Below are 20,387 nucleotides of genomic sequence, written 5' to 3' on the forward strand. Positions count from 1 at the left end.
GCTGTGCGTGTCAGCATTGTTGAACAAATGGCTCTCAAACACGCAAACTTCAAGAGAAATAACTGTGCGTGTCAGTAATGTTATTAACTGTGATCAAGCTAAGATTTGACACGCTTGAATTAGTTAGTAAACAGCTGAACACAATTAAGATATACGAGAACCAGCTGTGCGTGTCAGCGTTGTTGAACAAATGGCTCTCAAACACGCAAACTTCAAGAGAAATAACTGTGCGTGTCAGTGATGTAATTAACTGTGATCAAGCTAAAATTTGACACGCTTGAATTATAATGTCAAACGCTCCATGTCTTACTTGAACGCGAAGTCTGAGCATCAGCGTTGGATATGTAGAAAGAAAATAAACTCGTAGTTCCGTAATGCAAGCCACTGAAGTGATAGGTAGAGAAAAATGTAGCCTAGCAACGTTTGTTGTCTGTCTCCTCCAATCAGCATACAGTTCGCTTGATGATTAAAAACAATCCGGCGAATCCTGGCAAAGCTTGTCAAGTAGCCAATCCAGGGTGAGAAAACAAACATTAGCGTTGCGTTCCACCTCACGTCAGGATGCGTTTCAGACTCGTAACCTGGTAAAGATGGAAGAGAGAGAGTCGGAACGTCGCAGCGTCACTCTAATGAAGTAAGGGAACTACAGAGATACGCGCGTGAACGCGCGAGGGCTAACGTACGTTTTCCTCTTCTGTTTTTTTTCTCCTTTAACCTTTAGAGATATATAAGCAAATATTGCCAAAAACGAGGGAAACTTCATTAAATGCCCAGTCTCTTCCCAAGACACCGAGTGAAACACATTCAAGCGGCTGTCACACGAGGCCGGAGAGCTCAAAATCAGTCACCTCTCACGGAAGATTTTAGTCAGAAATTCTATGGCAGCAAATGCGATCAATAGAGTCTCAGGATTGGGAAGTAAAGTTAAATATGGATGAGTAGTCCAAATCTTTCTTGGAGGAAGCTAAGTAAGACCTTACTTGATGCAGATTTTCTTCTTGAGCGTGGAAGAAGGATAGAAGTTGGAGTTGAGCTGAATGATGATCCCAGTCGCCGCCAGTGTTAAATAGGTGTCTCTTGAAAGGAAGAATGAGGTTGAGGCTTGATGGAGGAAGTTGAAAGGTTTATTCTCAGTTGTAGGTATAAACAGCTCATCCACCCAACTGTCAACAGGTTAATGATCTCTCCCTCCTTCAACATTCTACATCTAGCTTGGTCCTGACATTCCAGAACACTAAGCAACTCAGAGCGAGATATGCAGATACATATTAGAACAGAAGAAGAAAGCCATTACAACACATTTGTCTCAATTCTGGGGACACGTTCACACTAATCAAAGAGCAATTCAGCTCCTGGGTGACATTTGTGAGCTCACATAAATGGGCTTCTAGAATCTTTAGGCAGGTAAAAGGTGACTTTTTAAAAGTACCTTTTGTAAAATATATATTGCAAAACTGACTTTACAATGATTGACCAAAGAACCAGCATCATCTACCCCTAGTTATTGGACGTGATGGATAAACAGTACCAGATGTCTTTATATACAGTGGTGCTATTGTGCTGAGCACCGAACCACCTTTGGTGCAAATCGACCGCACTTAACAAAGTACAGACCTAATGTCCAAAAATTATGACACTCAAGCACTCACAGTCCAGGTAACGTTTGTTAATGCTCTTCTATGTAAGGTTCTCTTGTAGTAGTTACATCCAGTCCATGCAAGTATGGTACTTCAAACTTGATTTTTACTTCAAAAGTAGATTCTTATACAGTATTGTCCAAAAACACCACAGCTGTGCATATGGCATTTCAGGTCCCGTGGATTGCATAACGGCAGACTTATCAGGGTCCTGCCTTCCCTCTGACCTATGGACTGGAATCACAAGGGGGATATGCGCATATTTAGAAGCACGATTGTCACTGAATCGTAACCGAAGCAAAAACAAGTAAGGGAATTATTTATAGGCTCATCTACCACTGGGACAACTTACACTAAGATGCGTTTGATGGAGGGATACAATATTTTCCAATATACATGAATGGAAAACATGCAATAACAGTACAGACCTTTATCCATGCGCATAGCCTTGAAAAAGCCCAGGAGGAAGAAACACTTGTTAGCCGTGGTGTTTTTGGACAATACTGTATAACAATCTGCTTCTGAAGTAAAAAACAAGTTTTAATTACTATGCTTGCGTGGATTGGATTTGACTTTAACAATTACTTGGACTTGTAATACATATTTAAAAAGTCAAAGAATTAACTTTGTATCTGGCTCCTAAGTGGAGGTAGCATTATTTAATTTTAATATTACCCTCCAGTGCTTTTCTATGGAACAGCTTACCCAGCTACAGTGAAAATGGCATTTATCGCATTTTCACTGTAAGGACATATTTAAAATAAAACATTTATATGTCCTGCTTTTAAATACCATGCCCCCTGCCTTCTGGGCATTTAAGGTCTACTTCAGGATGACTTATTAATGTTTTTAATGAGGATATAGGCTTATCAAAGGGAGATAGCTTGACCGGTCGAATTCGCAGTTTCAAAACTTCACAGGCAGGCTACAGTTGTAGGCCTGTAGACATGTTTTCAGTGTCACTGTAATGGGTGGCACGAGTGCTGCAGTCTACTAGTGACATTTAACTTAAAGGCACTGGGTACACTTTGTACCATATAATAGGGACTTATAGGTAAGTTAAATATGCCAATTAGAGGTGTAGACAATTTCACATGCTATAGGGATTGGAGCACATGTGCTGGGCACTAGACAGCAGTGTCCCAGTGGGCAGAATTCAAAAAACAACAATAAAGACAAGCAAAAGTGGGAGTGACCATACAAGAAGGGGCATTTATTTACAGGTTTGGGACCCTCAGTTGTGGAGACAGGGCAATTCCAATCTGTTGCCAATTGTCTAAATTAACTCTTCATTTTGGGGTTCTGGCCTGTTGCCTCAATTAGGTTGGTAGGTACATGAGGGTGATGAGAAAGTGGAGGGCTCAGTTATGAGGGCAGTGGAGACCTGAATGTATTACCATGTATCCTGTCCCACAGTCATGCCGGAGGGGGGGGGTGGGTGTAGGGGGGGGTGGTCGGGGGGAGGGTCGTAGCAGGGGGTGGTTGTTTGAAGTTTGAATTTTGTTTGGCTGCTCCAATTTCATGGGGGTACCTTCTGAGTGGAGACCCCGCGCCCTGCGAGTATATGATATGCCTACAGGGGTGCGCCGGGTGGCGGGCCTCTAAGGGTTCTCCTGCAGGGTGGCTGGGGGGGGGCACCGATTTACCCCATGTACTGTGGACTCATAACTGGGAATTTATGCGATGGGAATTGTATATTGCCATGCCCAGGCGGGGGATGGTCGTTGATTGTACTGCTTTCCGAGTGTTTAAATACCAATAAAAAATATTTAACAAAAAAAAAAAAAAATGAGGGCAGTGGAGGTTTGACTTGCATTTGATATCTGGAGCTCCGCCCTCTCACACCTGCATCAAAAGAAGCTAAAGGTTTTTGGGCTGTTACTAGGATTGTAAACAAACTAACCGGGTATTCATTGCACTGTTGCAAGACTGCCTTGCTGCTTCAGAGGAAGGACCACACACCCCCAGGCTCCTGTGTTTTTTTGTTGTGGGCTGGAGGGGAGGCCTGCCTGATAGTGCTCACAGCGCCAACACTACTCCCTATATGTGGGACGTAAGACTGCTTTGCTGCCAGGACTACACTTCCCAGGCTGGGAGGAGGAGGCAAGCCTGATAGCATTTATAGCATCAACACTACACGCTCTGCGTGGCACGCACGACTGTCTTGTTGCCAGTACTACACCTCTTAGGCTCCTGTGCTTCTTTATTATGGATAGAAGGGGAGGAGAAGGCCTGACTGATAGTGCTTATTGCGCCAGTACGACACCCACGGTGCAGGATGAAAGACTACCTGACTGCATGGTTGGAAAGACTGCACCCCATGCTCCTGAGTTGCTGTGTTGTGAGCAAAAGAGGAAGAGGAGGCCAGGTGATAGCACTTTAAGTGCAAACACTACTCCCACTGTGGGGGACACGCTCAAGCTGTTCCCTGGCGAAGACTGGGCCACGAGTTGGCCCGTCTGTGCCTGTTCATGTACAGTTGAGGCCTGGCCCTGACTTGATCATCTATTTAAATTACTGCAAAGTGGGTAAAAGGAAAGCTGAGTCTGCCCCTGGCGATGTTAAGGAGCGTTCTTTTTGCTATTTATTTAATACATTACTGCTCTGGGGGCCTGAAGTGTGGAAATTGCATCTGTGCAAGAATGACAGGGCTTTTTACATTCTGCCCCCTCTGAGTCCTATCTGGCAGGTTCCAAGGCTGGAATGTCCTCACTAGTTAGCATTACTTTTTAATCTAATTTCTGCATATTTTCTAAACCTTAAATGAGAGAGGCAGCTATTCATCACCTTCCCCCTAAATGTATCAGGTCCCCTTATCTCCAGCAAAAACAATACAGGAAAATTATTGCAGTAAAAACCCACACAGCTAGAATACAAAGGATATTGCCATTTGTTGGAGGAAAGTCTTAGAAAGAAAAACCAAGTCACAATTGGCAAATTAATATAGGTTCAATCAACAACAGCCGGGGAGATCAGTCGCCTCCGTGGAGGCTGAAGCTTGATATCTGAAGTACAGCTCACAGGCCACAATATTTATGCTCCTAAACCGCAAAATGAAAGCTTTGAAACTATTGACCTTTTAGGAGTTTCCATGCACAAAAAGTGGAAACCCCCCATGTGGGTTTCAGTTCTTGGAATTCAAGTGAAGCAAAAATATGTTTACTTGATCACACAGCGCATGGTTATAGCTTGCTAAATGCTATTTGGACCACGTTAACTGACCTTTACAGGTGGTTACTTTTGCCAAGCTATCTGACCTTTACATGTGGTTTCTGCAGCAAAATGCACATGTTCTAAAGCAGGATGAGACACCTGGTGTCTCGTCCTGTGTACGTGTTCTCTACCAAGGGTGTGAGAAACTGCAGCGGTGTGAGAAACCACAGCGCTTAGAGGGGAAGTGGGCCCCTGTGTGATTGGTGCATCTTGGCTCATCGCCCTTGCAGATGAAGATTGTGGTGACCTATTTGTGACCTATTTGGTACGATGGCTTATCTGCACTAACCACCTACTGTTCTGTCAAGTGAAACTGAAGGGAAATGGGAGTTTCCTGAAACTGAAGGGAAATGGGACCTGCATGTGACCTACCAGTTTCTGCTTAACCCACTGCCGTTCCACACATATCTATTTCCATATGGATTTGTGACTGATTACATAGGTTTGATGCTATTTCTAACCTGAAATGTTCGCATGGACATCTGTGGTCTTAGATCTGTGGGCATCCCTACACAATGTTTCTCATTCTACCCTCTATCATATTCTTGGGAAATCAAAAGATTCATCTTAATCTAAAATGTCTACCCAATATATGTTAAACAACTTTTTTATGAAAGCTTAGGGCTTAATATCAAACCACTTTGTTTCTGTTAATAAAAGGCTTGTTGATGTTGAAATTAACATTTCTATATTGCAACATTATTTTGACTATCCTTCTGAAGTCCCTCTATTGTCAACAAGAGTGTGGCTGATATTGAATCTAATACCTCCTTGTTGCATAAGCCTTGTGATTTCCTCCTGAACCTCCCTCTGTTGATCCTTCTGTGATTCAATATTTCTCTTGTCAAATCTGTTATGTCCCAATTATGCTTGTACATAACAGTTCCTTCATGATAAGGTTGCTCCTCAACACTCGGGTGAACAACCGCTGCCTGAAGAATCTTGAAGCTCCATTGGCTGCTTTCCTTTACACTCCTTAGTCTTCCTCTCTCCCTGATGCTTCTTTTATTGCTGCTAGTTTGGTGCCCTCTAATAATATTCTTTCTAATTTTTCCATCAACATCTGCTTCTGATCCCCCTCCTATCTTTCCCCTTCTCCCTGAAGCCACTTCATTTGTCTTAGCACTGGCTAATGTTCCTCCCTTAATTTGGAACAGTTATGAAAGTCACACTCAGTTGAAAAACAAAGTTGCGCATTGGAATCACCACCAGACTGGTAGGCCGTACTCCATTAACTAGCATATTATTATTGTCAGGTGTTTTTCCTGGAGGGGCCCTGATATTAAATCTTTAACGGGGGACTTTATAGAGGTAAAGTTTAATCAGTCAGGATTAGAAGGCCAAATGTGGTCTAATTGTCCCTGATCTGCATTGTTTCCAAGCAAGATTCAGGTTTTCCCCATAGGTTATTTTTATAACCCAAGAATTGCATCACAGTTTAGTTCGTTTCAGAATGTAATATTTGAGCACTAACCTGTTTTTCTTTCCTTAGATTGTACGATCTTGTAGGAGCGAGATGTGAGTCTAGAAGCGAGTTTCCGATGCCATCCAAACACTGACACCAGCTCAATCCTGATTCAAACAGCACCAGTCCTCAGGGGTAAAGTGAAGTGGATTGAAAAAAGAAAAAAAAGGTCCTTTGTTCAGCCTGGTTCCTTTTAGCATAGGTACTTCACACTGGTTCCATCTCAGGTTGCTAATGAAATGTGTATACGTGTTTCTAATAAAATGAATGCACTCACGTGAGACTTTCTGGGAACAAAATATAGTGTAAAATCATCACCCTTGTGGGGTCCTCCTGATTTTTGTTATACCACTTAAGAAATGACCATATACCATAATCTAAACTTGGGGGACAAGAATAGATAAGGCGGGATCAGAGGAAATTCAAATCAAATGTCTCCAAATATCCAAAATGAAAGTTTTTAAGTAATAGTCTATGGAACAAGAGTATCCATTACAGTACATATTTCTCCACTCCACATCTATACTTTGCACATTACCAGCATGTGGCAACAGTCTTCTGCTGGTAAGAGCTTTTACTTTTAGTTTACAGGTCCTTAACGTCCTTCTGATGAGCAGTGATGCACACACCAGCAGAAAATAGCAGGCACCTGGACTCTAGGGAATAGCAGAAAGGAGGAGCTGCAGACGAAGAATCGGGTTCGGGAAGACTTTGGTACTTTAAGTATGCAAATCAGGTAGGTTACAATAGCAGGCAATTGCTGGGTTCTGGGATGTAACTTTTATGCTCTGTGTTGCCCGAAAAACCCTGAACACAAAGGGCATGGACTTCCATCTAGTGCGGGACCTCCAACTCAAAGGACACCGCTGCAAAGACTTGACCACATCCTACACAACAGAACCCTTTCCAGATCATGTCGGCGCTCCCAATGGAGTCGCAGCAGCTGTGACAGTAGACCCCTACCAAGGTCCTCTTCACAGGTTTGAGCTTGGTTTGATTCTGCAAGTAAAACCTTGCTATCCACTTAGGAAAGACAGAGAGAAATGGAGGCTTGGATGATAAAGCCTGCAGCTCACTCACCCTCCAGGCAGATGTTATTGCCACTAGAAAGGCTGTTTTGATGGTGAGCAGCCGAAGGGGACAATTATGAAGAGGTTTGAAAGGAGCACACATTAGGAAAGTGAGAACTAAATTAAAGTCCCACTGAGGCATAATGAAAGGAGGGGGGAGAAACATATTTACTAGACCTTTAAGAAACCTATTCAAAATGGGGGACTTAACTAAAGAGGGTTGGTCAGGCAACTCCAAAAAGGCAGACTGAGCAGAAAGGTAACCCTTTAAAGTGCACAGAGCAGGGCCATGCTGGGCAAGAGAAAGAATAAAACAAAAAAACATCAGAAAGAGAAGCAGATAGAGGGTCAATAGAAATACAAATTTATTGCACAGGCAGGCGTACATTGGCTTGGTGGAGTGATGCCTGACTGCTAGAATAACATTGCAGACTTCTGGAGCAAAGTCAAAAGCTGTCAACTGTCACCGCTCAGTCTCCACGCAAGAAGGCACAGAGTTGACAGGTTCAGGTGGAGGCCCCTCCCCTGCTGCTGTGACAGAAGATCCCCCCAAAGGAGCAGTCCGATCGGAGGATCAATGCTCATGCTGAGAAGCTTGGGAAGCCAGGCTCTCCGTGCCCAGTCCTAAGCCACAAGGATGACTTGGGCCCGGTTGTTCCTGATCTTCTGGAGAACTCTGGGCAGGAGTGGAATAGGTGGAAAGGCGTACAGGAGGCCTGAGCTCCATTTGAGATGAAAAGCCGCCTTAGAAACTCCAGCGCGCAAAACTGCTGACATTGTGCATTATCGACAGGGGCAAACAGATCTAACCAAAACTGTCCCCACTGCTGAAAGAAAACTTACGCCATCTCCGGATGGAGAAGCCATTCATGATTCACTAGCCATTGACGGCTGAGTTTGTCCGCTCTGGAGTTCAGGGAACCTGTCAGGTGTTGAACCACCAGGGATATGCCCCGCTGTTCCAGCCATTTCCAGAGATGCAGGGCCTCTTGACACAGAGTTCATCACCCCACCCTGCCTTGTTTGTTGCAGTACCACAGGGCAGTGGTGTTGTCTGTGAACTTGTACCAGCCTTCCTTTGATAGTGGGTAGAAAGGCTTTCAATGCCAGTCGGATAGCTCAAAGCTCCAGCATGTTTATGTGGGGTACAGATTTCCCTGGAGACCAGAGTCCTCTGATCTCCACCTCTCCCAGAGGGCCACCCCATCCCAGGAGTGATACATCTGTCACTACTGCCATATCTGGTTGGGGAAGGAAGAGGGGTCTGTTTCTGACCCAATTGTGGGTTGTTAGCAACCACTGCAGGTCTTATGCAAATCCCTCTGAGATATTGTCCATGTCATAGAGATTTCCCTGGTGCTGTGCCCGCTGGAATTTTAGGTCCCACTGCTGAGCCTACATATGCCATCTGGCATGTGTCACTGGTAGAGTGCACGAGGCCATGAGGCCCAGCAGCCTCAGAGTCATTCTCACCAAAATCCAGGATTGAAGATGAAACATCTGTATCATAGCCTGAATATACTGGACTCACTGCTCAGGAGGATAAGCCTGAAACTGCACTGTGTCCACAACAGCTCCGATGAAAGGGAGTGTCTGAGAGGGAGTCAGGTGTGACTATGGCACCTTGATAGAGAACCCCAGCGAATGTAGAAGGTTTGCTGTAGTCTGGAGGTGGGAGACGACTGCCTGGGGCGATCCTGCCTTCAGCAGCCAGTCATAGAGATAGGATAAGACTGGCACCCCTTATCTGCGCTGATGAGCTGTCACCACGGCCATTACCTTGGTGAACATCCGAGGGGCGCTGGTAAGACCAAAGGGGAGCACGATGAATTGAAAGTGTTAGTGGCCTACCGTAAACCACAGGTAATGCTGATGGGCAGGTAGGATGGGTACATGAAAATAAACGTTCTTCAAGTCCAGTGCTACCCCCTGGATCCAAGGCTGACAATACCAGAGCCAAAGTGAGCATCTTTACCTTCTCCTTTTTGTGGTAGAGGTTTGAGTTGTTCTCAGATCTGAGATAGGACGAAGCCCTCTGTTCTTTTTGGGGATCAGAAAGTAGTGGGAATAGCAACCACTGCCTTCTTCTGACACCAGAACCCTCTCTATGGCTCCCTTATCCAAGAGAGCTATGACTTCATCGCAGAGCAATGACAAATGATCCTCCGCCAGCCAATCATGAGTGGTAGGCAAAGGGGGAGGGGAGGATTTAAAGGGAAGGGAGTAACCCAATCAAATAATCTGTAACATCCATCTGTCCGATGTTATGGACTGCCAGTGGTGGAGATGATGGCTGATTCTGCCACCAACTGGCTGCCCATGATCTTGGAAGGCAAGATAAGGATGGCTTAGTGACTGAGGCTGCAGGGGGATTGGTGGTTGTGACAGACATCTGGCTACCCGACCCACAGGGCCGGTATGATCCGCGTCCTTGCCCCTGCACAGACTGAGCAGCTGGCCTGGGATGGTGGCTAGAGTATGGTTGGCGCAGTTGAAAACCCCTTCCACAGAAAGGGCAAGAGGCAGACTGGGGTTGATGGTGGGCAACTCAGAGGCCAAAGGACTTGGCAGTAGACCATGAGTCCTTAAAGCACTCCAGTGCCGAGTCTGCCTTGTCTCCGAAGAGATGGTTGCCATTAAAGGGCATGTCCATGAGGGAAGCCTGGACATCCCCTGAAAAGCCAGATGTTCTAAGTCAGGTGTGGCATTGAAACAGCACCGTAGTCGAAACCACTCTGCCCAGTGAGTCGGTCGTATCCAAACCACACCTAATGGTAAACTTTGCTTTATCTCTCCCATCTTTTACTGCTTGGGGAAGCACAGCCCGGATCTCCTCCGGGACCTGAGACAGCACTTTTCGCAACCATGTCCCACGGACTGTGGGAGTAGCGGGCCGGTAAGCATGCAGTGTTTACCGACTGCAACTCAAGACTGGTGGATGAATACATCTTCCCCAAGCTGCCTAGCCTGTTGGATTCCTTGTCCGGGGGTGTGGCAGGGAACGCACCATGGGACGTAGAGGCATTTTATTTTATTTTGAAGGTTTTATATAGCGCTGGCTAGACCCAGAGGTATCAGAGCGCTTTACAAGATAAGGATAGTATAAGGCACATAGGGTATAAAAGCATATGAAAGGTAGTGCAACAGAAATTTGACATATACAAAGTACAAACAACATGAGCATTATACAAAACCAGATAAATAAACAGGGGCAGGAGTTATACATTTGAGTAATTAGGTAAATAGTGAACAGGAGAACAGGGTAGATAATTACTGAACAAATATAGTATGATAGATAAGAAATCCTGAGTAGGACACAGGTTAGGAACCCCAATAATAATTGAGGAGGTGGGTTTTGAGGTCTTTTTTGAAACTAGAATAGGAGGGATTACAGCGCAAGTTTTTTGGGAGGGCATTCCAGATAATAGGGACATTGCCAGAGAAGGAGCGAGACTGTGTAGATTTCTTTTTATGCAGAGGTGGGATTAGGAGTAGGGTGTTGGTGCTTCTCAGAGGTCGAGTGGAGCCCGCAGAGTGGGGTTTTTTGAGAGGTAATGTGGAGTGTTTTGGTGAAATTGATACTTGTATAGCGCACTACTCACCCGCAAGGGTCTCAAGGCGCTTGTACGAATACCGCTGTGGAACCCATCCTGGCTTTCCCTGTGAGGCGTCCACTCCTGGGCACCCCCAAGGTGGAGGCCAGGCATCCTTAGCGTTGTGGGGGCCGTTGTGGAGATTAGGCAAGCTATTGCCCAGAGTTGCAGAGTGGGACTCCATGATTGGAATAGGCACCGAGGCGAGAATTATCAGGTCCGTGTAATTTTTGAGCCCAAGACCCGCCGAGGCGGGAAATTGAACCCTGGTCCCGGGCTAGACCTCTGCATCAGGGTCTGCCGCTCTAATCATTGAGCCACACTTATGAGTAATGCAGGTGGTTTTGTAGGCAGATCTTCCTTCGATAGGGAGCCATTTAAGAGATTTGAGAGCCGGGGATATATGATCGAAGCGTTTGCAGTCCGTGATGAGCCAGGCAGCAACGTTAAGCACAGCTTTGATTGGAGCTAGGTGTACCTTGGGGATTCCATTGAGGATGGCATTACCATAATCAATACGTGACAGAACAAGCGACTGAACTATGAGTTTGAAATCATCGGTGGGTATGAATGGTTTGATTTTCTTGAGGTGACGGAGAGTGAAGAGGGCTCCTTTGGCAGAGTTTTTGATGTGAACATTAAGGGTTAGGGTGTTGTCGATAGTGATGCCAAGAGATTTGACGGAGTTGGACAGGGTGAGTGAGCAATTGAGTGCATTGAGGTCAGGGATCCATGATTGAATGTGTAGAGGGTTATTTTTGGGGGAGAAGAGAATGATTTCGGTTTTGTTAGGGTTGAGTTTGAGATGCTTGGAATGGAACCAGGTTTGGATCTTGGTAAGGGTGTTGTTCAGGTGTAAGATGTCAGCATGAGTTTTAATCTTGTAATAGATTTGGGTGTCATCGGCGTAGAGGTGGTAATTTATGCCTGCTTGGTTAAGAATGAGGGTGAGGGCTTCCATAAAGAGGTTAAAGGACTACCAATCTCTCAAGGGTGGGGTGTTAAGTAAAGATGCTCTGGTCCCCAGGTGCGGGTGTGGTGGTGGGCAATTGTCCTGTTTACAGGAGTCCATATACTGGGTTTGAACCTTGTTTCCAGAAGGACATCCGTCAGTGCTTCATTAGAAGGGAGCAGGGGTCCTGGCTGCAGCTCTTCTGTTAAGATGTTAGTCTTGACTGCTGCTGAGGGCAACTTGAGGTCTAGGACTTCAGCTGCCCTCTTCACCACCATGGAATACGATGCTACCTCCTTAGTAGCCATGGTAGGGGGAGACAGTATAACAGTGTCTGGGGATGTGTCCAGACCACAGGCATCCCGAGTTCCTCACACTAGTCCATATAACCTTCTAACTGGTATTCTAATGGGGCCAGTGACCCCTCCCACTCTTCTCACATGCCAAGCCTTTCAGGAAATGACTCAGGCTCCGACCTTGGAAGCGCAGGTCCTTTCAGCGCCGGCAATGGCGTCGGTTGATGCAGCTCTGGCTCCGCGGGGTCGGGTAGCAGAATGGGCGCTGGCGTGTCAGCAGCATTGGTGTCAGGGCCAGCGCCAGGGAAGGTCACAGTGGCGTGACTAGCACCAGTCCGGAACCCTGACGGGATCCATGAAGGCCCATTGTAGCTGAGGCTGGAATTGTCGGTGCAGAACCCGGTAGGGCCCCCTCGGACACTGCCGGCCACGAATATGCTCAGGAGGGTATGAGACACCCACATTTTTGGCACATCACCCATACAATTCTTTGACATGATTGGGGTTCACTCCTGGAAAAGGTGGGAGGCTCGGAGTCAGCCAGGCAACGATTCCGAAGAACCATGTCTCGAATATCGATGCTCCTCCATCACGTCGGCTGACGGACAAGGGGGAAGTCGAAGTCCGCTTCGACTTCTTGTATTTCCTGTGCTTCTTCCCCCAGTGGCCAGAAGACAGAGAATGGGAAGAAGATGAATTAGGACTCCTGGAGTGGTTCCGCAACTTTCCTTTCGATCGGGACCGGGATCTCCTAGGAGTCGCGTGACACGGTGTCGCTTGCCGGGCTGCTAGCTGCTTTAGGCACCTCTCCCTCAAAGCCTTTGGTGCCATGGCGCCGCAGCATGACTTAGTAGTCGTGGTCACGACCAAAGCCCCACAGACACACGAGTTGTGCGTCTGCAACCGACATGACGCGATGACAGGCGCCACACAGTTTAAAACCTGTTTTCCTCGAAGACATTCCTCGACACACCAGGAGGAAGTATTTCCTCAAAAAAGACTCAAGAAAACGTAGAAAAAGGTCCCTCAAAACCCGACAGTCGTGTAGCTTTTTCTCCGAATCAGCACTAATTGGCATGGAAAGAAAAGAACTGATGTCAGCGCGCCAAGGTGGTGCCTGTATAGCTGACACAGATGTGACTTTTTGCGTGGACGCCACCGCCGCGTGGAGCCGACTGATGTCACCTACCGGTGCACGAGGGTACTGTTCACGCAAAAATTTTACGGATCCAGTCTGATGCCTCAGAAATTCAAAGGTGAGGAATCTGCAGCTAGATGTCTCCGTCAGATTGTACATTTTGGGTAACTACTGGGCCGCATGAAATTTCTCTTCCATTGGTGGTACAATTTCTTCCACCATGTCTCTTTTAAGGATAGCAATACCTAACCCTCTGGCAAATGAAGAGTCCATAATGTTTCTGGTTGCTCCAGAATCAATCAGCATGTCACCAGTAATGTTTTTTGAGGTACCCACTTTAACTGTCCAATTGATTTGTAGAAGTTTCAGAATTGGTGTTGTGGAGTTACCTAGAGACCTTAAAACTCTGCTCACCCTGAGGTTGGGTCTTAACAACTACTGGGCTTTGTTGTTTACCTCTTTCTCAATAGTGGCTGAAACAACCCAGTGTTTCCCTTTATGTTTGCTAGTACATTCTCTGAAAAAATGTCCAGCCTTTTCATAATAAAGGTGCTTTTTTATCTCTACACCTCTGTCTTTCTTCTTGGGTAATAGGGACACAAACTTGCGTAAAGTGCATCGGTTTCCCACCTAAGGCTCTGGTTTAAGGGAAAACAACATAGGTGTTCATTGATCCCTAGAGAAAAACAAATAATACGCTTAAGTGAGACTTTCTGGGGATAAAATTCAGGGTAAAATAATTACCCTTTTTGGGGCCCTCTTGATTACCTGTTATACCACTTAAGGATGGACCATATACCATAATCTGAAATTGGGAGTTGTTTGATTATTCCCTAAAACACTTGCAGCTTTTGGGTCCAACAATAAATAAGGCTGTATCAAGGAAAATTCAAATCAAAAGTCACCAAATAGCCTAAATGAAAGTTTTTTTAGCAATAGTCTTTAGAAAAAACACAGTTTCCTAATCATATGTAATGTCTTCAATTTTCAGGAACTCCAGGAAATGGCGATGTACAGAAAAATGTTTCCATTACGGTTAGTATTTCTCCACACAACATTTATACTTTGCGCCTTACCACCTTGTAGCAACAGTCGTCTGTTGGCAAGCGCTTTTACTTATATCTTACAGATCCCCTGCATCTTCCTGAGGAGTAGTGATGCAGGCAGGAAGGCAGGTAGGCAGATAGCAACCAAAAATAGCAATCATCTGGACTCCAGGGAGTGGCAGAAATGAGGAGCTGCATGTGAAGAGTCGGGTTCAGGAAGTCTTTGGTACAGTAAGTATGCACATCAAGTAGGTAGCAATAGCAGGCAACTGCAGGACTCTCAGTCACACCTTTTATACTCTGCCACGTCTACAGATTCGGACTGCGAAGTGTGCGGACTTCTAGGAAAGTCCTGCATGGCAGAACCATTTCCATGTCACAGCTGCCATGACACAGAAGTCTTGCCTTATACACGTTTTACCAGTTATTTCTAATTATAGTTTGCTTGCATTTACCGTATTAGATAAACTTTCAGCCCTTGATAACAATGATATACTTAACTTGAACAATATTTTTCCTGTGAGCAATGATGTCTGTGGCAGTTATTTTGCCATCCCACAGTACCCATGGAAAGGTGAAGTTGAACATTTTTGCTGGAATATTGCAGGTATTCATTCAAAAGCTGATAATAAGGAATGTTTCCAAGAAACATGGTCACAGTTGAATTATTTCTTGTATATACTTACTACTTTAGTAAGGGCAAAAGGGGGCTTTCTTATTTTGATTGTAATTTGACCAAAATGTCAGGCCTCCTTTATTGATACTTGATCGCCAATGTTTCTTGCCATTATATTATGTTTTGGGGAACACCAGAAGCTGTTCGTTGTTAATATTTTTTATGAAAATTCTAATGAACATAACACTGGTGTTACTGACTATTAAACCTTTTTGATGGCTTTTTGGTGCTTGTCTAATACTGGTTTTTATATTATTCCTTAATTTGCATCTATATAAAATGGTTGTCAACTTTATGATCAATCTCTGGATTCTTCAACCGGTTGCATCCTGCACTTTAATCACTTTAGTCATTTTTTCCTGTGCAAAGCCCTCAACAACTTATTACAGAAACTCAGCTTATCCTTTACCCTAGAGAGGATGTGTATCTACATAGGGTTTTACCCACATTTTTGGGAAGGGGCTATAACAATATTATTGATTATATTTTTATTTCTGCTTCTATTTGTTCTTTTGTTGATGTTTTTAAAATTAGCACAAATAATTGTAGTGATCATCATTCTCTATTAATTTTGTACTCGGGTCCCTGCAGATAAAAGGTGGTTAATATTGAGGGTGTGGCGTAATGGCCAGAGCTGCCGACTTTAGAGCTGGGGATCCTGGTTTGAGTCTCGGCGTCGGCTCATCATCCTGTGATTCTGGGCAAACCACTTCCTATCCCCATGTCTAGGAACAGAACCTAGGGACCTTCATGGGTGATTAGCCTCCCTATACAAATCTGAGTTTTACTATTATTTTTATTTACCCAAGGTCTGAACTCTTCCAAGTTGTAGGGCTAGTATAATTCCTGAAAACATTTATAAAAGTTTAATTTCAGACTGTCTTAATTTGTTTTAACTGCCTTGATCCTGAGTCTATACACAGAGTGATACCTAATTCGTTTTAATACAATCTGTCTGCACACTAAAAGGCTTTTGACTGTTCCTTGTAAAGCTAAATTGAATTTTTTCTTAAGTATTTTTATTATGCTTGTTCCCTTGCTCAATGTAATTGTAGTTTTGCTCTTAAACAAATACCCAATTCAGGTACTGAAGTGTCAGTAAGTAAGCTTAGATATAGGGCAGCTATTAAAGTGAGAAAAGCTGCCTTTAGGGCGGAGGCCTCGGATCTATTAGAACAGACTTTTGCATCAAAAGATAGTAGCACTTTTGAGAGCCCAGTGTCTAATCCTGGTTGACAGGCTGCAGAGCCATATGTAACACTTGAAAGGGAGAGAGCAGGATGCCAAGACAGTTCTTTTATATCACCTGTCTGGTTACTGAAGGACCCTGCTTTGTCCTATGAGACTTAGATCTCTGGATTTATTGGGGGTACTGTGGCTGCTTAAAGCTAGCTTTTAGTGTTAGATGTGAGTGGACACTGGTATTATCATAGTAAAAGGGGACCTTCCTTTCAAGAGCTGTACCAGTGTTATAAGTAAAACCCAGAGACAGAAGCCTGACAGAACAAAGAAGGGTCCTTCTCCAACCAAACATTGTATAGACAAGAATGGTCTTGAATCCTGTTCCCTTCCTTTCAAGCGTGCCCCAAGTGTTGATTGTAAAACTCAGAGACAGAAGTCTGATAGGACAAAGCAGAGCCGTTCAGAATTGTCTTGGCATCCTGTTCTTTCTCCTTCAAGTGTTACATGTAGTTCAGCAGACCTGTGAAGCAGGATACAAGACTGTACTGTCAAAAAGAGGCCCACAGCTCCCAAACCCACACCCTGCATATTCTGTGAGGTTCCGATGAGTCTCCGCTGTCCATTCAGGTTGTTAGGTCCTAGGGGGCATTTCATACCTTTTTATACATATCTGAAGGCTAATCACTAGCTGGTAGCTGGCAGAGGATTCTGTTAATTACCCTTCTAACAGATCAGGCAGGTGAAGGGTAACCTTCTAAAAGTCACTTTTTCTTAATATTTATTAAAAACCTGACTTTGCCATTGAATTGCATTTTTATACCTATTAAAATAGTTGTTTGTTTATTTTTGACCTATTCCTGAGATACAGCATTAGGATTTTAATCTGTACTCTGGTTTTCTACATACTACAGCTAGTCCTGCCACAGAGAAAAATTGCTTCTGGGTGCTAGTTACTGTAAGGAAATGTTAACATTACATTTCTACATGTCCTACTTTTAAATACAATGCTCCCTGCCTTGAGGGCTGCAACGCCTACTTATGGGTGGCTTATTATTATTTATAAGGGAGGTTTTCACCTGTCAAAAGGGTTTATTTTGGCAAGTGGAGTTGCAGTTTTTTCATTGCTACAATCAGGCTACATATGGTCAGGTAAGACACATAGTAAACAAGCATTAGCAATGCAATCGGTCTCACCTTTGGGACCTTATATATATATAGCTATGCAGCACATTAGCCTGGGTGCTGAAACATATACTGTTCTTTAACATGGAGGGAGAGTAAGCACCAAACTGCGTGACATGCCAGGAATGGAAACACATGGAGAGAGATATTGCCGTTGAGCTGGAAACGGTATAGTCCAAAGCTCTTTTTTTAATATAAAATCATTGCCCCCCATTTTTGTCATTCGGATTATGACAACAGCTTAAATAGATTATTAATAATAAATAATCTAATATTATTAAACACTTTTGAACATTTAACCGATCAGTTAGAACCTACCTTTTTAAATCATTTTTCTTCCTCAACTCTTGACTATGTGTTGGTCTCTGACCCTATGAGAGACCTTTTTTTTCACTTTAAGAGTGTGTTTTACTCATTCAGTGACCACGCTGCAATAACCTTTTCTATGCAAGCTGTAAAGAAAGTTGATTGTGCCCTTAAACTTCCTATAAATCCAGTAATTGCAAGAGAGAATGGGATTGTTTTAAAGTGGGAAAAGGTAAACACTGGGAGATTTTTGACCAAATTAGTGTCCAACTGTTTCGGAGAGATAATGCTTTGTCTAGATCCAGCTTTACACGACAGCATGATTTCGGATTTTGAGTCAATTTTAAATGATGGTAAAAATTATTTACCCCGTGCTATCTGTAATGGCCGGCGCAAAAAACGTTGTTGGTTTGATGCTGACTGTGATAAAACATTAAAAAGTTTACATAAAGCATTGAAGTCTAAGCCCCGAAATACAATATTAGTTAAAGACTTGCGGCAAGCTTATAGGAAAGCAAGAACCACCAGGGTTAAGATCTTAAAGGAAGAATGGTGGGAAAATCTGCAGAAGGCTGCAATATAAAAAAGCTCGCAAGCATTTTGGTCTTTGATCAACGCTCCGTTTCTAAAAGATGAGGAGGCTATGACCACAGATAACAACGTTGACCAGGAAGATTGGGTAACACATTTTGAAGGTCTTTTCGGAGCGGGAGAAAAGATAACTTTACAACCTATCACCCAAAATTTAGAAAGAGCTGAGGATGCTGCTAGCTTTACTCTTGTGGAAACCAAACATGCTTCAAAACAATGTAAACGAGCAAAGGCACCGGGACCGGATGGAGTCCCTATTGACTTGTTCTTAGATAACCAAGATCTTTGGGCTCCACTTTTAACCAATGTTTTTAATAAAATTGCCCAAACAGCTGCACCACCATCGTGGAAGACAACTGTAATTGTCCCAATATATAAAAAGTGGGATAGATCAATTGCGAAAAACTACAGACCTATCTCTCTGATAGATTCTACTGCAAAGCTAATGGGCCGACTGATTTCAAATAGACTAGAGGATTGTGCCTTGGAAAAAAATATCATTATCCCATGCCAGTTTGGTTTTAGAAAAGGGAAAGGCACCGTGGATCAGTGTCTGAACCTGAGTCTAATTATAGCAAAATACACAGCTGCAAAAAAAGGTCATCTCCATTTAGCCTTCATGGATCTGTCTGCAGCCTTTGACTGTGTGGCACTGCCTAGGCTGTGGCAGATCATGGAGGCTATGGGAATTGACTTGAATATTCATATATGCTTTATTTCGATTACAAGAATCATAAAAGCAACATATAAAACACACAATCAAACATGAAAAATATACAATATATCACATGAATTTTAAAACAATATTTGGGCTGGAATATCAGAATGACAAAAAAAATGCTAATTTGTCAAATGCGGCCTAAAAAATGATTTAAAAAAAAAAAAAAGATTTTTTAAAAGCATAAAAAGGAGCAGTATAAAAAACCTTAATACAGTATGAAAGAGTAATCAATGGGCACGAAACTAGACATAAAAAAACGGATTTAAGAATTAATGCAATTGCACAAACATGTCTAGATGGTTAAGCAAAGTCAGTCGCATACACAAAGAAGTTTCACATTGTAGGGTACTCTGCACAGCTCGGGTATTTGCTCAGAGGGACTAAATACATAAACTCTACAAGCTATTGCAGTACTTGTATGGTGAAAGGTGAGCTAATGTAGGTGTTTATCCCTCGACTAGGGTGCTGGTACCCCTCAGTGCTTTACTTCTGACAATCCAAGCGCGACTCAAGAACTTCGCCACCCCACACGAGAAGAGCGCGCTGGTGTCTGTTTTAAGAATACGCAAGGCGGTCCTATGATCTCGTGTTCCCATAGTTTTGCAAACCGGTTTTATCCAGTGTGACCTAGCTGCGGAGTAAGCCGGGCAGGCAAATAGAAGGTGGGACACGCTTTCCAACAGGGCTCCACAGCAACTACAGGTCTTATTTTGATACTTGTAGGAGTGCCATTTGGAGGTAGTTGTGTGAATTGGAAGTGTGCCCAACCTAAATTGCAAATATAACCGTCTGTCCCTTGGAATATGGATGATATCCATATAGGGTTCTAGGCCTAGACACTGTTTGTGGCGTAAAAACTCTTCTGTCAGAGTCCCGGGTTCTGGATTACTCAATACTTTGGTGTCAACCCAATTCCAGTAGGTGAGCTTGAGCTCTGCCTTAGTGGGTGGAACCCGGGTGTCCCATGCTTCTGTGAACCCCAGCTGGGACATCAGCCATCTGACATTGGATATCCACTTAATCCTGTGCCACGTGTCTAAGTCAATCACCTCTGATAGGGACGCAGCATAGTTGGCGAGCTCAGGGGTACGCATTACTCGCGCCCAAAAAAAGATGAGGACGTAGTTTTGCAATATCTCTGAAAGGCCGTCTACCCATGTCAAACATCAATGGAGTTAATGGGGTGTTGCTGGGGAGCAGCACCAGGTCCCGCAAAAACTTATTTTCGGACCTGCCAATGTCCTCGGTATTTTCGAAGCCCCACAGCTCCGCTCCATAGAGCGCGGCGGAAACTGCTTTTTCTTCATATGTTATGAGTG

The sequence above is a fragment of the Triturus cristatus genome, chromosome 4_2 (assembly GCF_964204655.1).
Source record: "Triturus cristatus chromosome 4_2, aTriCri1.1, whole genome shotgun sequence".
NCBI classification, from domain to species: domain Eukaryota; kingdom Metazoa; phylum Chordata; class Amphibia; order Caudata; family Salamandridae; genus Triturus; species Triturus cristatus.